The following is a 22975-nucleotide window of genomic DNA, read 5'->3' on the forward strand; positions in this document are numbered from 1 at the left end:
GAAAAGAAAAACATCTACAAGCCAAGGACAGAGACTAAAAAAAAAAAATTGATGATACCTTGATCTCAGACTTTCAGCCTCCACTCCAGAATGAGGAGAAAATAAATTTTTGTTGCTTAAGCCACCCAGTTGATACTTTGTTATAACAATACTCTTTTCTTTTTTGGTACTGGAGATTGAGCCCAATGGCCCTTGACCACTGAGCCACATCCACAGCCCTATTTTGTATTTTATTTAGAGATAGGGTCTCACTGAGTTGCTTAGCACCTCCCCATTACTGAGGCTGGCTTTGAACTCACAATCCTCCTGCCTCAGCCTCCTGAGCCACTGGGATAACAGGCAGGTAACACTGTGCCCTGCACAATATTCTATTTTTAATCTCTCCTTTACTCCAACATTGGACTGGGAGAAGAGGCAGGGAAGTTTTTGTTTATAAAACCCTCTTCCAGAAGTGCCCAGCTATATAAGAACGTTACTAAGATTTACACTTAAATTTCATGAAGCTCTCTCAGAAGTATACTTCCCCTCTGGTTGCAGATTTTACAATAAGAACAGACTCCAGATCAGAGGGTCTGAACCGTGGATTGAATCTGGTCATAAACATGCTTTGTTTTGGTACCCACAATATTTAATTTAATCAATCAATTAATTAATTAATTTATTTATTTACTTATTTATTTTGGTGGTGCTGCTGGGGATTGAACATGGGAACTTGCACATGCTAGGCAAGTACTCTACCACTGAATCACATCCCCAGCTCTAATTTTTAAAAAGGCATGGTGGTGGCACACCTGTAATCCCAGCAACTTTGGAGGCTATAGCAGGAAGATGGCAAGTTCAGCCTCAGCAATTTGATGAGGCCCTAAGCAACTTAGTGAGACTCTTTCTCAAAAACAAAATAGAGGGGGCTGTAGTTGTAGTTCAGTGGTAGAGTGCTTGCCTAGCACGTGTGAGACACTGGCTTTGATCCTCAGCACCACATGGAAATAAATGAATAAAATGAAGGATGAAGGTATTATGTCCATCTACAACTAAAAAACCCAACTCAAATTTCTTCATTTTCTTGGAAAATGTAAGATTTGGCTTCATGAAGTCTTTCTGACAACAGGCTTTGGAGCGAAATTCTGGTCCTTTCTTTGACTGGGACATACACTCTCCACTTACCTGCAATCTGGCTTTCTGCATTCCCTCATGTGACTGTGTTCAGTATTTGTATTCATGTCATGTCAACTAAGAAGTCCAAAAACATGTTATACACAAACCTTCAGAAGGTCATCACAGAATGTCTTCTCAATTGCAAAAGACACAGCAATTATGAATGTGATATTTCCTTTGTATTTTGTTCAACTAGCAAAGTCAACACCACATTTGATCTTTGGATCTTGGTTGAAAGTTGACCATGAAACTTGGAGTGACACCATGAGAAAAGTCATTGGAGTGTGGGGAGCTCAGTCTTAGAATGGAAATCAGAGGACTTGCTGAACTTGGCCTCTGGTAGCCTGACAAGTTGCTCCAAGTAATTAGCTGCTTGGAATACTAACAATACTGCATTTGCAAAGGGTAACAAACTGCCAGCAACAAGGAAATTGTTGCCTCAAGATCTCCAGGATTGGAAACACATAGAATCAGACACAGTACGTGACTAAGGATGTTTTCTCTCTCCTATGGTTCTCTGAGATGAAAGGATACTCTTATACTGCAGCCTCCATGAAATGCCTTCATCTATTTTCTTCCTGGAATGTATGAAACTTGGTTTAAGATCTGATAACTTAAATTCAAAAATATGCAAGATATGAGCAACTATAATTGCCATAAAAAGAACAGTTTACAATGAAGGCAAAATTGCCTTGGGATGGAAGGAAGGAGTAGATGTCCCTTTGTGCCACAACCATTGTACTAAGCAACTTTTCACAAGGCTTAATGACTGTCTAATTCCACTTTAAAGGCTGTAGCCATGTAAAGAAGAGAAGAAAGGAACAACTAGGAGAGAATCTACCTGCTTCTTTCTGGTGAGGAGTCAGGAAATTGAGAAAGGCAAAGGCCCCATACAGATCACTTGTTCTCTTAGAATGATCTGGAGAAGAAGACTTTCTTGCCAGAAGTTTCTGTTTGTAACTTAAAACAGTTTACAAGACCTGACAGTGGAGCCAGGTGTCATATTTATACTTGAAATTCAGTAATGTGAAAAGGAAGATAAGTCTTTCCAAGAACCAGATTTAGGAAAAGTGGCCCAGGTAGAAGCTGGATATGCAAATAATGTACATATATATTTTTTTACCCAAAAAACTTTATGTACATATGATTTTTTGTAAATATTTAGAATATATTTATTTATGTTCTACATATATATACATAGACCTTGAACTTGCGATCCTCCTGCCTCAGTCTCCCAAATTGCTGGGACTACAGGTGTGTGCTACCATGCCTGGCTTTGTCCTTCCATCTTAAGCAACCCAAATCTCATCATGTATTAATCCATTTGCTTATAATCATTCAGTGTCACCTCTTGCTCATAGGAAAAAGTCCAAGTTTCCTGGCCTGGCATCTGGCCCTTGGCTACCTGTCTGGGGTAATCTTGTTTGTACTTTTTTCCTTCCTTCCTTTCCTTCCTTCCTTCCTTCCTTCCTTCCTTCCTTCCTTCCTTCCTTCCTTCCTTCCTTTCTCTCTCTCTCTCTCTCTCTCTCTTTCTTTTGTGGCACTGGTGATTGAACCTACATACGCTAAGCAAATGTCCACCACTGAGCTCCACCCCCAGCCCTTGTTACATGACTTCTGAATTCTGTACTCTGAACACCCTGGCCTTCTTTATGTTCCCCTCATACCCCTTCTCTCTCATCTTTGGGTATATGTTTCTCTCTACCAAGAACAGAATTGTCTTATTCTGCTTTCACTCATCCTTTCAGTTATCAGTTTAAACATCACTTTTGTCAAGAAGAAGCGTTTCTGTGTTAGAGTGTTTGTGTAGCATGTGTGATGCACTGGGTCTGATCCCCCACACTGCAAAAATAAAGGTTTATGGGGGCAGTGTATGGGGGGTGTTCAATACACTGGATAACAACTTGCCACCCACCTGCTCCTTTCTCTACACATTCCATACTATGTGTACCTGTGTGTATCTTGCCACTTGTCCCACTTATTTTATTTATTTATTTATTTATTTATTTATTGGTACCAGGGATTGAACACAGGGGCACTCAGTCACATTCCCAGCCCTTTTTTTGTATTTTATTTAGAGACAGGATCTCACTGAGTTGATTAGGGCGTCGTTAAGTTGCTGAGACTGGGTTTGAAGTTGAGATCCTCCTTCTTCAGCCTCCTGAGCTGCTAGGATTTCAGGCATGGACTACCACCCACAACTCATTTTCCTTTTAGTGCTGGCTGGGGATTGAACCCAGGATTTCACACATGTTAAGCAGGTGCTCTACCACCCAGCTACATCCTCAGCATTGAACCACTTGTTTTTAATGCTTTCTTGGCTCGATCCATAAACTTTGAGGGCAGAGACTATGTGTTACTTATGGTTGAATCCTTTGCACCTACCATGTAATTCATGTACCATAAATATATGTTCATTTAATGACTGAACAAAGTTTTTCAAAGAAATAGGAAATAACTTTCACAAATTTCAATCTAAGACCACCCTATCTTTTTCCTCAAGGCAGCCCTCATGGCAATTCAAGAAAATGGGGCCAGGTGTAGTGGGGCTCGCCTGTAATCCCAGAGATTCAGGAGACTAAGGCAGGAGGATTGGTAGTTCAAAGCCAGCCTCAGCAACTTAACAAGGCCCTAAGCAACTCAGCGAGACCCGTCTCTAAATAATATATAAAAAGGGGTTGGATATGTAGCTCAGTGGTTAAATGCCCTTGGGTTCAATCCCTGGTATTAGGGTAGCTGGTGCAAATATCCACAAAAGATACATCAGACAAAGGTCTATTGACAGAGTCTGCCAGGCTGCCCCTCTGCAAGGCGCAGCAGCCTGTAGGAAAAAATTTCTTAATTATATAGGCATGTACAATGGAGTAGTTAAAAAATAACCTGTCTGGCTCTGTGATCGTTACTTGACGTCTTTGCTTTGGTTTCAGTAGTTAGGGACTCTTTCAATGTGGGCCTACCGGGAAGGTCATGCCTGGGTGGGCAAGTGCTGATTTTCAAAATGGAGTTACTTTGGCCCAAGGACCTAACACCTGGTACAAAAAAAAAAAAGTAAATTTCTCTAGGACACCAGAAATCACTCTCTTGATAATTTCTGGGCTCCATCTGTGTAACCTTTAAATAAATTTAACTTAATTCCATTCTCATTACATTGTATAATGTTATCTCTTTCTTAATGACTATGTATTTTCCAAACCTCTAACTCCTTAACAGTAAACATATTGTGGTAATTTACTCTACATAAGTACTTGACTTTCCCTCTGTGTTCTCTGTCCTAACAGTCTCACCCATCTTCCAGCTTCTACCTGAACTACAAGTGGCTTGATTTCCTTCTTCCCATTCCCCTTTTCCTTGATCTTCTTCAAACTGGGGATAAACCCAGGGGTGCTTTATCACTGAGCTAAATCCCCAGCCATTTTTAAATTTTTTGTTTTGAGACATGGTCTCCATGATTTGCCCAGGCTGGCCATGAACTCCCAATTCTGCCTCAGCCTTCTGAGAAGCTGTGATGACATGTGGGCACCACTGCACCCAGCTATGGTTCAGATTTTAAGTGTCCCCCAAAACCAATGTGCTTAAGGCTTGGTCCCCAACCTGTGGCCCATGCAGAGGTGGTAAGACCTTTAGGTGTTGGGAAGTAGTGGAAGGAAGTTAGATCATTGGAGGTGCACCCTTGAAGGGGTATGGGGACCCTTGCCCCTTCCTCTTTCTCTTTTACTTCCTGGCTGCCATAGGGTGAGCAGCCTGTACCCCTATGAGCTCTGGCCATGACATACCAGCACAGGCCCAATATAAAAGAGCCAAGTGACCATGGACTGAATCCTTCAAATCTGTGAGCCAAAATAATCTTTTCCTTCTTTTATGTTGATTTTCTCAGGTATTTTGTCACAATGACAGAAAACTGACTAACACATTTAATGCTTAGAAAATAGAGGTGAGAACACTCCATGGAGGAATCTGAGATTTGATCCTTTGGACATGTGTAAGTGACCATATCGTAAATGCCACCATCATAATTGACTCTGGGACTTCTGGAGCTGAGCGACCTCTCCCATAGAGCCAGCCTGGAAAATAGCATCCATCTGGGAGCCAGTTAATGGGAAGAGCTGACCTGCTGTTAGGAGAAACCAGGTCAGGGAGGGGAAAGGTGTATTTTACCATCTGAAAGGTCTCTATCATTCCTTCATTCCACAAACACAGGTCCACTCTGAGTCAGGTTATGTGTTGGTGCTAACATTACAAGCAGATCTAGTAATCTGCTCAGAGTCTGAGAAGAGGGGGAGAGAGAAGTTCTTATATGAAAGAGATCATTCTTGTTCTTGTGTTATCAAAGATTGATTCACGTAAATGCAAACAAAGCCCCACATGAAACACAGACCATAAAAGAAATTATTCAGCATCTTGGAGAAAAAGAAGACCAAAAAGAGGGCCCAAGGCAAAGACATTAAATAGACAACCCACCGTCCACAAAACCAATCTACTTTCAATTCTCTGTTGCCTTGGTCTTGTTAGCGGCAAGTATGATGAGTTCCTTTCCTGTTGCTAGTTTCCCACTGTTTCACCATCCTGAATCTCTTCTCATAAATGGAGAAGAGATTGAGCTAAGTCTAGTCGTGCCAGGTAGAGCAGCAACAGAGATATCCTCAGGACTCCTCTTCTCCCAGGCAGGAAGGTCTTTCTCTAGGTGGATTTTGAGCCCACCCATAAAGCACCATCCCTCTCAAAAACCTTAAGTCTGAAAACCAGTTAGGAGCTAGGTGGTGAGGCACTGTCAGCTGGTGGGCTAGTGGGATGGCAGATGAGGAAGAAGACCCAACCTTTGAGGAGGAAAATGAAAAGATTGGAGGAGGTGCAGAAGGTGGGCAGGGTAAAAGAAAGAGACTTTTTTCTAAAGAATTACGATGTATGATGTATGGGTTTGGGGATGACCAGAACCCTTATACTGAGTCAGTGGATATTCTTGAAGACCTTGTCATAGAGTTCATCACTGAAATGACTCACAAGGCAACGTCAGTTGGAAGACAAGGTCAAGTACAAGTTGAAGATACGTCTTCTTGATTCGAAAGGACCCAAGGAATTTTGCTAGGGTTAAAGACTTGCTTACTATGAACGAAGAGTTGAAATGAGCTAGAAAAGCATTTGATGAAGCAAACTATGGATCTTGATACTTTTTGTACTTTATGAAATTTTGTTATCTTCTGTGGAAATCATATAAAATAATTGTGTATTTTCTACGGTAATGTCCTAATACCTAGGCATGTAAATGAAAGATGGAGAAACAAAGTTTTCAGCCTTTATTTTCATGTCTTTGATTTTAGATCGATACTTGAGCCTTCAATTGCCTGCCTTTACACAACCATACTTGAATTACTTACTGGGTTTTAATGATTACACGTACGTTAAAGTATCTTGAAAATTATGCAATTCCTTCTGACTTTTGACTATCTAAAGGATGAAGTAGTATTTATGTATTAGGTATATTTGTGCCATTATAAACTATACTATAGCTATTTAATAATATTTAATAATAGTGAAATCTAAATGTCATTTTGACTATGCCAGCTGAGACATAAGCCTTACATATTCTGAAGTTTTTAGACAACCGTGGTCTGAGAGGTTAGTAAAGATAGTTGAACTGGTTTGTGTTTCTTTTAAGGAGATAATATTTGAAACTACAAGTTTTTCTAAGAATGTTTATGTGTCTTAAAAGATAATTTGTTTTAATATTCTTTTCTAAAGAGTGTTTTTTTATTTTTTATTTTTTTAGAAACTTAAAGTTTTATGTTGATGCTTCTATGTTGAAAGGCCTTTTTGATTTAAAACCTTTTGTGACTTATATTACTTTTTAAGTTTTAAAACTCATTTTTCCCAATCATCTATTTTCAGTAGCAGGAGTGACAATGTTTAATGAGTTAATGGCAGAATAAGCATTTGGGGTAGCGTTTTATTAACATATTTGTAAGTACTCATGGAAATGTGTAGTTGACTAAAACCATATGTAACTACAGAAAACACTATTGTAGTTCAGAATATACAGGTTTTGTGTGTAGTTAGCTTATTGCATTAAATTATTTACCTTAGCTTAAAATAAAGATTTAAATTGCATTTAAAGAGATCACTGAATGTTACTGTTTGTGAAACTGAACTTTTTGATTCCACTTATAAACTGTATCTATAAATCAGTACCTGGGAAAATTTTACTTTCTTAACCTATTGATACAAGGAATAAAGTTTGAAAAATTAAACAAACAAAAAAAAATACCTTAAGTTTGAGATGTGACATTTCAAAACTTTATTTGGTTCCCTTTCATTTTTTTACAGGTGGACATTCTTTTTATTTGTTATTACATATGAGAAACATCAACATCTTTTCACTAGTTTGGGCCTCCTAAGTGCCCCTCTTTCCCTGCTAGGGGCTTTATGGGCATATCTTCTATCTCCATTATCTTGATTCATGATGCACATTTGCCTATTAAATCCTCCAAGGATTTAATAAAGAAGCTAGTCTTACCAAAAAAACCAAACAACCAAAAAACCAAAGGCCAAATGTTTTCCCTGATAAGCGAATGATGATATATAATTGGGGTGGGGGTGTGGGGAGTGAGAGAATGGAGGAACTTTAGATTATATAGAAGGAAATGAGAGGGAGGGGGTATGAAAGATGGTGGAATGAGAAAGACATCATACCCTATGTACACGTATGAGTACACGAATGGTATGAATCTACATCATGTACAATCATAGAAACAAAATGATGTGCCCCATTTGTGTACAATGAATCAAAATGCAGTCTGTAAAAAATTTAAAAATAAATAATTTTTTAAAATGTGAAAAATAAAGTTTTTGAAAGGCAAAAACCAAACAAACAAACAACCAGAGTTTTCCAAATGTATCTAAACACAGCAATAAATATTTAAAAATCAAACCACACCTATTAATTTCCTGCAACATTGTGTGCAGCATATATTGAAAATTGCTGTCCCAGGCATATTTTATTTTGGGGGTGAGGGACACAGCTTTTTCAAAAGAGAAACCAAATAAATCACTGCTTTCCTGTCAACTAATTCATTTCATGAGAACAATAAATTTGCATGCCATTTTGGAAGCTGATCCACATGAATGCTTCTTAGGATGCATACCCCTGTGATTTCATGCTAATAAGCATTAGTTGCCTTTTCTTTCTCTCCTTTTCCATGGTAACTCCTTTTCAGTACTTCAGAATCTGCGCACATTTTGATGGGCTTCTGTGAGCAAAACACTACCTGCCAAATGAGTCTAAAAATGGACAAGATGGACGCATCACATTAAGGAACTTGTGTTCTCATTGTATAATACAGTTTTAAGAGCTAATTTTACTGTCTACTGAGTATTTAAACGACATACTTTGAAATTCAATTGCGGGGAGGATTCAAGGGAAAGGTGCTGGGAGAAGCAAACAATGGGAGAAAAAAACATTTATTTTTTCAAAATCTGAGCATAGCAGGTACTCCTACTCCCTGTCCCCCTCCTTCCTCCTCTCAACCCAGGCACAACTACCTCTATTTCTTTTACTCCCACAACAAGCTTTGAGCTTGGCAGGGAGTGCTTCAGTGAAATGCCACTTACTTGGAGTCCTGGATCTGAATCAGCCAACTGGACTGGGAAATTGCTAGAAGATTTCTGCCTGCACTGGAGAGGGAGAGTTAGGGAGGGTGGGAGGCCCTGGATAATTGCAACTCTGTTTCACTAAAGTAGTAACATCTATTGCAAAGAATGTGAACATTTCCTTTCCTTTCCTTTTTCCATCCTCCCTCTCTCCTGATCTTTCTCCTTTCCTTCCCTCCCCTCCTTCCTTCCCCCACTTTTTTTGTCTTCCTGTCATGAGATTAATACTGCTCCCCACGGGGCAGTTCCCTGCCCACCTGCTCCTCTGCCCCGGTCTCTGTTTCTCACAAAGAGAGCAGGTTCTCTCTTGTGTTTCAGGGAAAGAAATCACCCTTCCCTTGTCTGCACATCATGGTTAGAAAGAAAACATAATAGGCAGTGTTTATTCAGCACTAACTAGATGCCAGGCACTGTTCTAAGCACGTGTACATGTTTGCTTACTTCATCCTATTTTTATTTTACAGATGAGAAAACTGAGGCTTACCAGAGAAGCATTCCCAGATCACACACTAAATGGTAGTGCCAAGATTTGAAGTCTGATAATGTTATTGTGTAGAAAGCTCCTACATGAGCCAATGTAAGAATGTTCAGAGGTGAAATGATTAGATTATGAGAGCTATAAACTGACTGGTGGATTGACCCAGTTGAATAGATTAAGTGGATGGTCACTCTGGGCAGGTGAGGTGTGGCTGGAGGAAGTAGGTCACTGGTGGCGAGACTTAAGCAGAGCTCTCTCTGCTTCCTGGTTGCTATGACCTGAGCTTTTCTCCTCAACCACTCCCTTCCGCTGTGATGTATTGCCCCATCTGAGGCCCAGAGCTATGGAATAGGCCCACCATGGACTGAACCTCTGAAACTGTGAGCAAAATAAACTTTTCCTTCTCTAAACTGTTCTTTTTTTTTTAGTTGTTGATGGACCTTTATTTAATTAATTAATTTTTACTTATATGTGGTGCTGAGGATCAAACCCAGGGCATCACACACACCAAGCAAGTTCTTTACCACTGAGCCACAATCCCAGCCCCTCTAAGTTGTTCTTATAGGGTATATTAGATACAACAACAAAAAGGTGACCAAAACAGATACTAAAATAACTGTTCTTCTGTTTTGTTTTGCTTTAGTATCAGAAATTGAACCCAGGGGCACTTAACCACTGAGCAACATCCCTAGCCCTTTTTTTAAAAAATTTGAGATAGGGTCTTGCTAAATTGCTTAGAGCCTCGCTGAGTTATTAAGGCTGGCTTTGAACTTGCAATCCTCCTGCCTCAGCCTCTCAAGCTGCTAGGATCACAGGCACACACTAGAATGAATGTTCTTAACAACATTAGTAAATTCATTTATTCATTCAATATGTGTCAAGCAATGTTCAAGTACTGGGAAATCAGGAAAAGAAAAGAATTAACTAATTCCTCATGGAGTTTGCATTTAATGAGGAAATAGGCAATGCACAAAAAAAAGCATACGATGTCAGATTGTTATGGGGCGCAACTTAAGAACAGACCAATCACCACTGAGAAGTCCAAATTTGAGAGTCTTTATTAAGTCGGCCAACTGACTGTCTCACACAATGCCCAAAAAAATGGCTATTGGGAGAACAGCCCTGACCATAGGGTTGTAGGGGTTCTTATGCCAAAAATCACATCAATCATAAGTGTCTGTTGCTATGATTCGAAATTACACATTAACATCATGAGATCATCAACAGAGGGGGAAGTAGGTCAAAATGACCCTTACCTAGGTACAAACTAAAGAATGGTTACTAACATCCACACAATTATGTTTACATGGTACATTGGTTAGGAGCAATAGAGATCAAAAGAGAGCAATTTTTTTTATTACATAGGAATTGTCATTTTATATTGTTAAACATGTCACACCAAGTTACTGATGATGGGGACAGAGGCAGGGTGTTCCTATGGGAGAAACTTATTTCCTACATAACATGGAGTCTCAGAGCCAAATGGAGTTTGTGTAGTCATTTTCCTTAGAGTCTGGCCTAGAACATTCTCATGGAGTCAGATCTGTCAGCTCATCACAAGATGCTCTGAAAAAAGTGAAAGCAGGATGAAGGATTGGAGAATAATGGGGAAGGAACTGCTGCTTTCTGTAGAGTGACCAGGGGAGGCATCTGAGATGACCTGAAACTGGAATGGCCCTGCGCACCTGCATGTTCACCGACACCCACAAGCTGGTGATTCTAGGTACTGTTCTTAGGACTCTGCATTTACATAGATAGCTGGACAGGTCTCTTTTGATCCAGCTATAGCTACAATACTCCAGTTCACTTGGGAGACAAAGTAGACATTTTCCCACAGAAATATGTTGATGTCTTCAGAAATATGTTGGTGGGTGCATCTGCAGAGCTGACTAGCAGAAAGCTGCCCTACCAAACACAACCGTTTTATTTGTCAGGTAAACCCTGCCCCTCGAATAACAATGACTAACAGTTGTTGAGCACTTACCATGTCAGGTGTCAAACATGAATGTGCTTTAAATTCGTCATTTCATTTAGTGCTAACAATCACTCAAAGAAGGAGATTGTCTTAGTTTTGGCTGCCAAAACAAAATACCATAGACTGGGCGATTTAAATAGCAGCAATATATGTTCTCACAGATCTGGATTCTAGAAGTCCAAGATCAAGGTGCCAACATAGTTGGTTTCTGGCAAGGGCCTTCCTCCTAACTTGCAGTTAGTTGCTTTGTTTGTTTGTTTGTTTGTTTATTTGTTTGTCTTTTGTCTTGGGGATTGAACCCAGGGGTACTCCACCACAGAGCTATACCCCCATCCCTTTTTATTCAACCCTAGTCTTTTTATTTGTTTATTTGGTACCAGGGATTGAACTCAAGGGGGCTTAACCACTGAGCCACATTCCCAGTCGTTTTTATTTTTATTTTGAAACAGGGTCTCACTAGGTTGCTTAGGGTCTCGCTAAGTTGCTAAGGCTGACTTTGAATCTGCAATCTTCCTGCCTCAGCCTCCTGAGCAACTGGGATCATAAGCATGTGCCACCATGCCAGGCCTTTTTATTTTTTATTTTAAGAAAGGATCTCACTAAATTGCTGAGGCTGGCCTCAAAATTGCCTCAGCTTCCTGAGACCCTGAGATTACAGGTATCCTTTTTTTTGGTGGGGAGGGGGTACTGGGTATTTAACCCAGGGGCATTTTACCACTGAGCCCCATTCCCAGCCCTTTTAATTTATTTTTATTAGTTTTTAAATTTTGAAATTTTACAGAATTTCTTAGGGCCTCCTTAAGTGCTGAGGCTGGTCTTGACATTGAGATCTTCTTGGCTCAGCCTCCTGAACTTTTGGGATTATAGGCATGTGCCACTTCTCCTTGGCAATATTTACCTTCTCGATGTGTTGTCATAGGAGAAAATGTATGTGTTGGGGGGCAGGGAGCACCAGCTCTCTGGTATGTCTTCTTGTGAACTAATTGCCATCATGAGGACCTCATTTAACCCTCGTTATCTCCTAAAGGCCCCATCTCCAAATACAATCACATGGCAAGAGGGCATTCTACCCATGCTAGAGGTTATTATTACTCCCATGTTACAGGTGAGAGAAAACAGACGCAAAGAGATTAGTTAGGTTGCCTTTCCAAGGTTACATGTGTGGAATCCACTTGTCATTCTGACACCAGAGCCCAGGGAATGGACCACTATCACTGTGCAATGTCACTTTTCTCCTTGAGAAAGGATGCTTTGATATTTATCTGGGAGGATTGCTATGGAAGGCACTTTAAACTTGGCAGAGATGCATGTATACTTCTTTTCCTTAAAAGTTTTCAGAAAAGTGTATTTCTTCATCTTCTTTTTACAAATCATATCCTCCTTTCTCCTTAGGCACTAAATGAAAGTCAGATTCAGAAACTATTATACACTAAAGGTTTTCATTTAAGAACAAAACAATACAAATCATCTATCCAACCAACTCCCCTGGCTCTGATTTCATGAGCATCATGTACCCTGGTAACGATTTATCCTGTTGAGTTTCTTACACAGAATGATGTGCTGACATTCAAATTTGAGTATTCTGGTCTATATTTTTCATTATTAATTGTTACCTGTCTTTCTAGTAGCTGTATCAGTCTGTTATGAGTTTGGTTAGCATGAGCCAGTCTCCAACTCTCCATCGCTGGGAGCAATGACAAAACAGTTTCAGGATCTCTAAAGCTGAAAAGTCCATATTGTCCCTTTGACCTTGCATTGGTATGTCCCTCCATCGCACTTGCCATCAATCCAGTGAAGTCATACACTCATTGGCTTCTTTTCCTTTATTATAGTCTGAATGATCATGTATTAGTGTGGGTTACTTCTGTGCCTGGCTGACCTCACTGATTATATATAGATCTTCATTTCACTCAGCATTGAAACAACAAGCAGATACATGGCCTTTACATATCATAGTCAGCTATTACAACAGCTCCCATCCCATTTTTCCTGAACAGAGGAGTATGAATTTATTCCATACATAACGAAAGGTTGTTGGATGATTCTGAAATTTATTTATTTGGTACCAGGGGTTTGAAAATGAGCTACATTTTGAGACAGTGTCTTGATAAGTTTCTTAGGGCCTTGCTAAGTTGCTAAAGCTGGCCTTGAACTTACAATCCTCATGCTTCAACCTCCCAAGTGGCTGAGATTACATGTGTTTTCCACTCTACCTAGCTGGTTCTGAGTTTTAAAGGGGTACAATCAGAATTGTGATCTGTCACATGCACAGAAAGTCTGAAAGTGGAGAGGCCTATAAGAACATTACTATACTATTGCCTATCCAATCCATTTGCAGTATTCTAGTTCCAACCCAGATACGATTTGGGTCCATTTACTTCTCTCTGTCCCCATGGCCATCACTGTAATCCAAGCCATTGTCATTTCTGATCTCATTTCCTATAATAGCTTCCTAACTAGTCTCCCCACTTTTTCTCCTACTAAAGTCAATTCTTTTTTTTTTCTTAATATTTTTAGATGTTGATAGACCTTTATTTTATTCATTTATTTATCTGTGGTGCTGAGAATTGAATCCCTCAACATTGCCTCACACATGCCAGGCAAGAGCTCTACCACTGAGCCACAATCCCAGTCCCAAGTCAATTCTTTATGTGGCAGCTAGGTAATTTTAACAATAACTTTATTGGAATATAATTTGCCTACCATAAATTCACCCATTTGAAATGTAAAATTAAGTAGGTTTTAGTATATTCACAAGATTGCAACTATCACCATCTAATTTTAGAACAGTGTCATTACCTTCACCAATAAAACCCATACCCATTAATAGTCACTTCCTATTCTTTCTTTCTCCTAGTTCCAATAACCAGTGATCTATATTCTGTCTTTTTGGGTTTATCTGTTCTGGACATCTCATATAAACGGAAACACACAATACATTACTTTTGGTGTGTCTTCTTATTCCTTTCATTGAATAGTGCTGCCAGGCGCGGTGGTGCACGCTTGTAATCCCAGTGGCTCTAGAGGCTGAGGCAGGAGGATTTCAGAGCCTGCCTTAGCAAAAGTGAGGCACTAAGCAACTCAGTGAGACCCTGTCTCTAAATAAAATACAAAATAGGGTTGGGGATGTGGGTCAGTGGTTGAGTGCCCCTGAGAGTTAAATCCCCAGTACCAAAAAAAAAAAAAAAAAAAAAGAATAATGCTTTCAAGGTCCACCTGTGTTGTAGCATGTACCAAGCCTTCATTCTTCTTCATGGTCAAATATTTCATTGTATGGGACACTTTCCATATTTGTTAATGTATGAGGGGTCCAATGTTTTCACATCTTTACCAACACTAGTTATTATCTTTTTTAGTTTAACCACCCAAATAAGGTTGAAGTAGTATCTTGCTGTGGTTTTTATTTGTGTTTCCTTGATGACTAATTATATTGAGAATCTTAGTGTAATTATGGGCTTTTGTATAACTCTTTGGAGAAATTTTATGCGTTTTTTTTTTTTTTTTTTTTTTTTTTTTGGCCAGAGGAGGGGGATACCGGTGCACTCAATCACTGAGACACATCCCCAGCCCTTATTTTGTATTTTATTTAGAGACAGGGTATCACTGAGTTGCTTAGGGCCTAGCCAAGTTGCTGAGGCTGGCTTTGAATTTGCCATCCTCCTGCCTCCGCCTTCTGAGTCACTGGGATTACAGGTGTGCTTTGTGCCCAGCACCCTTTATGCAATTTTAAAGTGGGTTGTTTATCTTTTTATTATTGAGTTATAAGAGTGCTACATAATCTAGACATAAGTCCTTTATCAAATATATGATTTTCAAATATTTTCTTCCATTCTATGGCTTGTCATTTCACTTTATTCATGATATTGATTAAAGAACAAAAGTTGCAGGTTCTGGTGGTGCATGTCTGCAATCACAGCAGCTTGGGAGGCAGGAGGATCATGAGTTCACAGCCATCCTCAGCAACTTAGCAAGGTCCTAAAGCAACTCAGCGAGACTGTCTCAAAATAAAATATAAAAAAGGGCTGGGGATGTGACTCACTGGTTAGATACCACTGCGTTCAATCCCTGGTTACTGCCCACACACACCAAAAAAAAAAAAGCAGAAAACAAAACGTAAGTTTTTAATGTTCATGAAGACCAGTCTGGTTTTTTTTGGGGGGAGTGGGGAGTACCAGGAATTGAACTCAGTGGTACATAACCACTGAGCCACATCCCCAGCCCTATTTTGTATTTTTATTTAGAGTCAGGGTCTCACTAAGTTGCTTAGCACCTTACAGTTGCTGAGGCTGGCTTTGAACTCAAGATCCTCCTGACTCAGCCTCATGAGCTGCTGGGATTACAGGTGTGCACTACCCTGCCTGGCAAGACCAGTCCATTTTTGTTTTTGCATGGGTTTCCTAATACCACTCCCACAACCCTCATAAAGGGGACTGAACCCAGGGGTGCTTTACCATTGAGCTAACTCTCCAACTCTTTTTATTTTCTATTTTGAGACAGGGTCTCTAAATTGCCAAGGCTAGCCTTGGATTTGTGATCCTCCTGCCTTCACCTCTGAACTACCAGCATTTGCCACTATAAGCACAAAAGGACAGAATGCAGACATCAACAGATTCAGAGAAGTCTTTATTCATTTGCAGACTCAGGCATCTTCAGGCACGTTTTCCAGATGCAAAAAATGGCCCTCAGTTACAGAGGGGATATTGGTTTTATAGGGTACAATGATGTAATCATTGGAAGCTGTGTAGGTGCAGTTTTGACCATCAGGGGATAGCTGTACAGGTTAAAACTTTAATTTAGGAATGTAGTTGTATAAAAGTTGAAACTTGTTGTTGTCTGGGGAGATAAGAGACCAGACCTCGAGGGATGAGTACTCAAATCTTACTCATTGGTATTTGCTGTACCTCCATTTAGGACTAATTTACCATGGGGAAGGTCAAGGTCTAGGGTCCAGCATTCGTATCTGCCCCTTTCCCCCAGGGCCCATTGTTCCTTGGCTAGTTTCCTTTCCTTCCTCCTGAGCCACACCTCTCTCCATTTTTCTTCAGGGGCTATGCTGCAAGAATATTATTTTCCATAATCTTTCATTCTAGACTCTGAAAAGGCAGAAAGAATTGGGGTGTTGGGTCAGGTCTGGCTGCTTTGAGCTGAGAAGGAGTGAAGTGGCGGGGGGGTGATTCTATGTATAAGGGGTCCAAAGGGGTACAGAATTAACACAGGTGCAGCAGGGTTAAAAACCTCTATTCACTATAAAAATAGCACAGGTTATTGCAGATATTCAACAGGTCACTGATTTGGTACTGACTTTACAAATTCAACTGGACTCCTTGACATCTGTCGTCCTACAACCAATCAGGGGAAAATGCTGTTTCCATGTAAACCAACCAGGAGTGATGAGAGACAAGGTTAAAGAGCTCTAGGACCACCTGGAATATGGAAAGTAAGTCTGACTTAGGAGCCTTTTCAAATCTCAGTGATTTTCAATATATTAAGTTTAAAATGTTACCCATCTTAATATTTCCTTTCTTAAGGAGTCCTATCTATTCATTCACCAATTTATGAAAACACAAACAACGTTCAAGTTTATCATCCCATGGAATTCAAGAAGTTAAGAGTAGTTTGTTATATGTTAGTATTTTAACTATGAAAATTAATCAGATGTTTTTAACAAACACATTTATGAAGATTAATCCCACATATATCAAATCTAATTTACTTATTAACTATAAGAAGGTATCAGACAAGTGTATTGGACAGCATTTACCTCTTGCTGTTGAAGAAAAATCCTAGAAATAATGGATTTATACCTTTACATTGCCAACTGTGTACCCAATGTAAACTGAACCTTTTTTTTTTTTTTTTAATGGTGCTGGGGATTGAACTCAGGGCTTTAGTGCTTGTGAGGCCAGCACTCTACCAACTGAGCTATCTCCCCAGCCCTAAACTGAACCTTTTTAACCATGTGAATTAAAGGTGCTTGGATCCATTTTTTAAAACCTTAATTCATGAGCGCTTATTATCTATATGCCAATTTTGATAGTTATTTTCTGTAAAGCAGTATGAGAGAGAGAAAGAGAGAGAATGAGAGAGAGAGAGAGTCTTTCTTTTTTTTTTTTTTTTTTTTTGCAGTGCTGGGGATTGAACCCAGGGCCTTGTGCTTGCAAGGCAGGCACTCTACCAACTGAGCTATATCCCCAGCCCCCAAGAGGGAGTCTTAAAACCATTTTTCTGTATTGCGGCTCAGGAGAAGTTTAAATTGGACACTTTTTTTTCCCTTCAGTCTTAGGTTGGTCGCTCATTGGGCGTGCCGGCTTTTGCTGTTTACATTCCAATGGAGGCTTCAGCAAGGTTCAGCCAGGAAAATTGCTACCTAGGGCTTTTTAAGCTTTTTTCCCCCAGCTGATAATCAGGTCAGGTTTGGATATTGAAGAAAATTATGAGACCTTATTTTCCATTACTTTTGAGAATGAAGTTACTACACTAAGATCCTTAATGAGACAAGCCATTGACTGTTTGGCTAGTTAGGGTTATTTTTTTCTCTCTCAGGGACAAGCAGGTTAAATTTTTGCTTCATAGGTAAGTTAGGGTAGGGACTGTAAATGAGGAAGAGTTTTGCAAAGTGGGACAAGGTTTGCATAATGAGGGGTTTGAGTTAAGGACAAGAAAGGCTTCAAGGCATGGGACTTCGCTCCATTTGCCATTTTGAAATAAATGATTTTTTAATTTTTGGAGAATTTCTTGATCAAAGGTTCCATATTTGGGTCATTGATACAGATTATCTCATTTATATTTTGGCCAAATTCGAGTGCTGAACTTAATGAGATGTTTGATTTTGAAGTCAATTTGGGAATAAGGGTCTTAAAGTTACTAATGAGACAACCCAAAGGGGAGTCCTGTGGAATTGACTGTTTGATTCCCATGTTGTGGGGGGTAATCAGGGTGTCAGATTGAAACCAAAGCATCCCCTGGATTCTTTCTGACACCAAACTGGACAGTGCCACCAGAAATGGGGGAATGTCATCACCCCAATTTCAATGGAGGAGGGTCCTGTAGGCCAAAATGCAGGGTCTCAGGGCAGAATACCTATCTGCTAGAGACCAAATGGACAGATGGACAGAAGGATGGATGGAGTTTTACCTCCCTGGAGAATTCCAAGACTGGTGTTGGATGCAGAAACAAAATGGCAAAGGGGTCTCTGATCTGGAAATCTGCAGGGTATTGGGAAGGAGGGAGGGGGGAGAAGGTACCAATGGTTAGGGGAGTGGGTCAGAAAGAGGATGCCTCCAGCACCAACAAAGGGCTCCATACAAATCCTTGCACCATCCATGTAACATAGGCCACGAAAACTTAGCCCAGGTTTGGGGTCCGTTACGGGTTGCATACCAGCAGCTGTTCAGCCAAAGTAGACTTGGAGAGTGTGGAGGGTCTCTTTCTGTAGGGTGGGGAGGGAGGTGGGGGGAGCAGTCAGTCTGGGGATTCAGCTGTAGCTGCATGAACTGTGGATGGTGTAAGGGAATTTCCACGAAACCACGCCGGACACGGGAAATCACAAAAGGGAATTTATTAAGCAAACAGTGTCTCCCTGCAGGGTAAGAGAGAAAATGAGAGGAAAAGAGAAAGGAAAAGAAGGGGCGCGCACTAGAGAGTGGAAAGCCAGGAGGATAGAGAAAAGTGTGTAGGATAGACAGAAGAATGGGAAAAGATGGCGGGGTAGCTATAGTAAACAGTTGAATTCCGGCGGGCTAACAGGGGACCAATATCGGAGAAGGATACTTGCAAGCTGACTGATGAACCAATAGCTAGCCAGGATGTTCACAGATTGACAAGTGGTTGGGAGGCGGGGAAAATTACTGCACCTGATGAGTGGGGGAGCAGCTTTATAAATTACAGATGGGGGCTCCCCCCTCCCTAACGCAGAGATCCTTGGGGATGCCAGACACATCAATAGTCGCTTCCCTGGTCCCAGTGATTGTTGACATTAACTGCAGGGGAAAGGAAGGATAACAGGGAAGGGTCAATTTTACCTTACACCCTTTTCCCAGTCAGGGAACCAAAATGTAAGTGCAAAAGGATGGGGTGCAAACCTCAACAGATTCAGAGAAGCCTTTATTCATTCACAGACTCAGGCACCTTTGGGGAACATTTTCCAGATGCAAAAATTGTCATCAGTTTCAGAGGGGATTTTGGTTTTATAGGGTACAGTGAAGATGATGTAATAGTGTACGTGCATTTCTGACCGTCAGAGGCTAGTTGTACAGGTTAAAACTTTAATTTAGGAAGTTAGTTGTAAAAAGGTTGAAACTCGTTGTCTGGGGAGATAAGAGCCGCTGTACCTGGCTTGCTACTTTTTCTTTGATGTTGTTTCTAAGAAAGCTTTAGCTCATGTCAGGTTATGGACATTAATTCCTGATTTTCTTGTAAGATTTTTCAGTTTTTTAATTTTTCTTCATGTAAGAATTTCATAGTTTTAGCTTTTACATTTATGCTCTAGGTCTATTTTGAGTTTATCTGTGCATGGTGTGAGCTAGAGATCCAACTTTATTCTTTTGCATGTTGTCATTCAACTATTCCAGCATCATGTGTTGAAAAGACTAGATCTTCTAAAAGTGTAAATCAGTTCACAAACATCCTCTGATTAAATCTTTCTTGACTTTCCATTTCCCCTGCCTTTCTTCACTTTCATTTCACACTGCTGATACCGCAGTTTACTGGTGACAGGTTCTGCTTCCTCAAATGTTGAAGTTTGAACATTAGAGAAGAACGCCAAGGCAAGCATATTAAGCAGGTCTTATTTAAAGGTAATAATACAGACTTCTGGGAGGGAGAAAGGAGCCATGGCTAATGTTCTAGAATCCCCAGAAGTGAGCAAGCCCTACATCTTTTATAGGTTAGGGTCTCTTTTGTTCTGTTCCCTCCCCCCTTATCTCTTTTTCCTGCCTAGGAGTTGCCTGTGGCATAGCAAAAAGGTGAGCAGCAGATGGCAGGGGAGGACCAAAGTGATTCAGGCAGGTAAGGACACAGGGGGCAATAATTAGCAGCTCCCTGCCTGTCGTCCTTGACGAGGACAGGTAAATTTGGTAATCTATGGGCTCTGGAGATCCTTGACATTCCATTGTCCCAGGGGCAGTCTCCAATTTACAGAGGCAGATGGCTTTCATGGCCTCCATTTCCTTGTTTTGTCCCGATCCCCTATTTCTACACTAACTGCCTGTCCCCAATTCTGGCTTCACTGCTCTCTCTGTTATGCTCCAGGTTCCAGGTCTTTCATTATGCAGAACAGGTAGATTGTTTTTCTTTTAACGTCTTCATTTTTCTTTATCTTTCACTTTAAATGTCCTCCCCTTATAAATGACTTTTCTTGATTGTTCTTTTAGTTTTCCATCCCATCTCATTTATTTTCTATATAATTCTGTAACTGAAAGCTCAGTCTTTGTCCCCAATGCCAATCAATGCCAATTTAATGATGAGAACAGGGTCTTGAGAAAAAGGAAAAAGTTGTTTTATTGCTTTACTAGCAAAGGAGAAACACTGGGACTCTTGTCCCTAAGGATGTGATTCTATCCATCAAGGAAAACAGAGGGCTTTTAAAGAAGTTATACAAAGGTCACATTCCAGGTGTGCTGTGGTTGGGGGTCCCAGGGCACCTTGAAGGTGTGTTAGGATTCACTCGTTAATTTGGAAGATATCACTTCATAGATCCTCTGGCAGACATCTCCTTCTTGTGGAGCACAGATAACTCAAGGCAGTGAAGTGAACCACTGTTATAATTCCCTTCCCCTTCAAACTTTTTCTTTTCTTTTTTGAAACCTGTCTTGCTACAGCCCAGGCTGTAACTCCTGGACTCAAACAATCCTCTAGCCTCAGTCTTCGAGTTAGCTGGAACTGCCTGTGCACACCACCATGCCTGGTTCTCATTCTCTTTTAATTTTCTCCATAACCTTAATTATATCTGATTTACTTTACTGCTTTTTCATTTCAAGTATTACTTCTTTGCATCTTCCCTAACATTTTACATATAGTTTATATTCAATTCACAAGTCATGATGGTAGAAAGTGTAACCCAAAGCTCAGCCCTTGTCCCCAATGCCAATTCAACGAGGACAAGATTTTGAGAAAAAGGAAAAGGAAGTTTTATTGCTTTGCTAGCAAAGGAGAAACACAGGGGACTGTGTCCCAAAGGCTGTGATTCTGTCCCTCAGGAGGAACAGGGGGCTTTTAAAGGAGCACTTCAAAGGCTGCATTCCAGATGTGCCCTAACAGGGGTTCCCAGGATGTCCTGATGGTGTAGTAACATTCACTTGTTAATTTGGGAGATATTCACTTCATAGATTCTCTGGCAGATATCTCCTTCCTGTGGAGCACAGACAATGCAAGGTAATCTTGTTCCCTGCTCCCAGGTTAGGGATGGGGCGAGGGAGAAGAGGAAAAGGAAAACATGTCCCTTTAAAAAATAAGCCTCAGAGCTATATGCAAAACGTGAAGTGGACCGCTTCAGAATTTACACTTAGAAGGGATTTTAGAAATCTCTTAAACAATTACTATTTTACAGTTGCAAAACCAAGGTCTAAAGAGGATGTAAGACTTGTCTGGGGTCAGGAAATTACCTAGCTTAGCCTTGATTCTTATAGATCTAACTTCCAAGATAGTAAAACAAAATTTTTTTCCATTTCTAAGTTTGATTTGCCTCACCAACGTCATGTTTTTCTTTTTCTTCTACAAAACAACTTTAACAAAGAGATGTTTTTAATTTTTCTTTTGCAAAGGATTTTTTTAAGCTTTCGTCTTCGAAAGCCTGGATAGGTGCTTCAAATGGAAGGCGAGGACCTGGTAAGCAGATCGGAAGTCAATCACGAGGGCACTAGTTCGGAAAGGACACTCCTTCGTTTCTCCCCACTTCGCAGTCTTTCTTCTAGTTGCAGCTTCCTCCTGCCTGCTTTCCCATCAGCCTCCCGGGCACAGCTGCCTTAGGCTCCGCCCTGTTCAGGGCTCAAGTGCCCAAATCCAAGATGGCGCCTGGCGCTTCGGCTCCAGGGGAAGTGAGCTCACACTACTCCGGAAGGGAAGGCGGGAAGAGAGCAGGCGGGTGGGTGACCTGCTGTGGGGCTGTGGGTGGGGCGGTGGCTGCGGCCCTAGTGTTCACGTTTGGGCTGGAGAGAGGGTGAGGGACTCCCCTGCCCCTAGAGAGCCAGTCGAGGATTAGGGCCAGTGGCGTTGGATGTAGTCGCCTCCGAACTGCTCGCCTCTGGACGAGGAGAGGTGGCCCTGGGAGCCGGCGTCCCGCCCCCGGCGGCCTCCTTCCCGACCCTCCTTCGGTGCTGCTCGCGCCAGCCCCTGTTCTGTCTGCGGCGGGAACCGCCGAACGGGCTGGATGGGATCCTCCCCCTGAGGGTCGACCAGAGGAGAAGAGGAGGGAGCGCGGTGGGTCAGCCCCGCGCAGCCCAGAGGTCAGGCCAGTGGACCCTTTTCTGTGGTCCTCTGTCCTTCGCCCAGCCCTTTTGGCCCCCAAATCCGCGACCTCCTCCATGCACCTTCGGCTTTTCCTTTGAGTATGTCACCAAGCTTTCTAGCTGGGTGATTTTTCTTCCTTGCTTTTGTCAGGAGGGAAATATATTTCTGAAGAATATCTGCTTTCAGAGCTCCACTGCCCTCTTAAAAGTTTTAACTTCAGTGGAATGCGCATCTTGCTTTCCTGGATCGTTGATGGTTCCCATTCTAGACGCCATCTGATT

The 22975-nt window shown here is 41.1% G+C and overlaps 1 protein-coding gene and 1 pseudogene across 4 annotated transcripts in view; both read left to right on the top strand.

The window, feature by feature from the left end:
- Nucleotides 1-5943: 5943 nt before the first annotated feature.
- LOC124992436 (transcription initiation factor TFIID subunit 13-like) lies at nt 5944-6435 on the top strand (annotated as a pseudogene).
- A 15818-nt stretch (nt 6436-22253) lies between these two features.
- Nucleotides 22254-22975, top strand: part of Osbpl11 (oxysterol binding protein like 11) — an 80597-nt gene continuing 79875 nt past the window's right edge. For 2 of the 4 annotated variants that reach the window (XR_007110284.1, XM_047565030.1), the window contains exon 1: nt 22318-22690. The gene's annotated coding sequence lies outside the window, so the exon portion shown is untranslated. Of the gene's footprint in view, nt 22691-22975 lie in introns of all 4 variants that reach the window. The other 2 variants (XM_047565031.1, XM_047565032.1) reach the window with 2 other exon arrangements.

Source organism: Sciurus carolinensis, chromosome 9 (assembly GCF_902686445.1).
Source record: "Sciurus carolinensis chromosome 9, mSciCar1.2, whole genome shotgun sequence".
Taxonomy (NCBI): domain Eukaryota; kingdom Metazoa; phylum Chordata; class Mammalia; order Rodentia; family Sciuridae; genus Sciurus; species Sciurus carolinensis.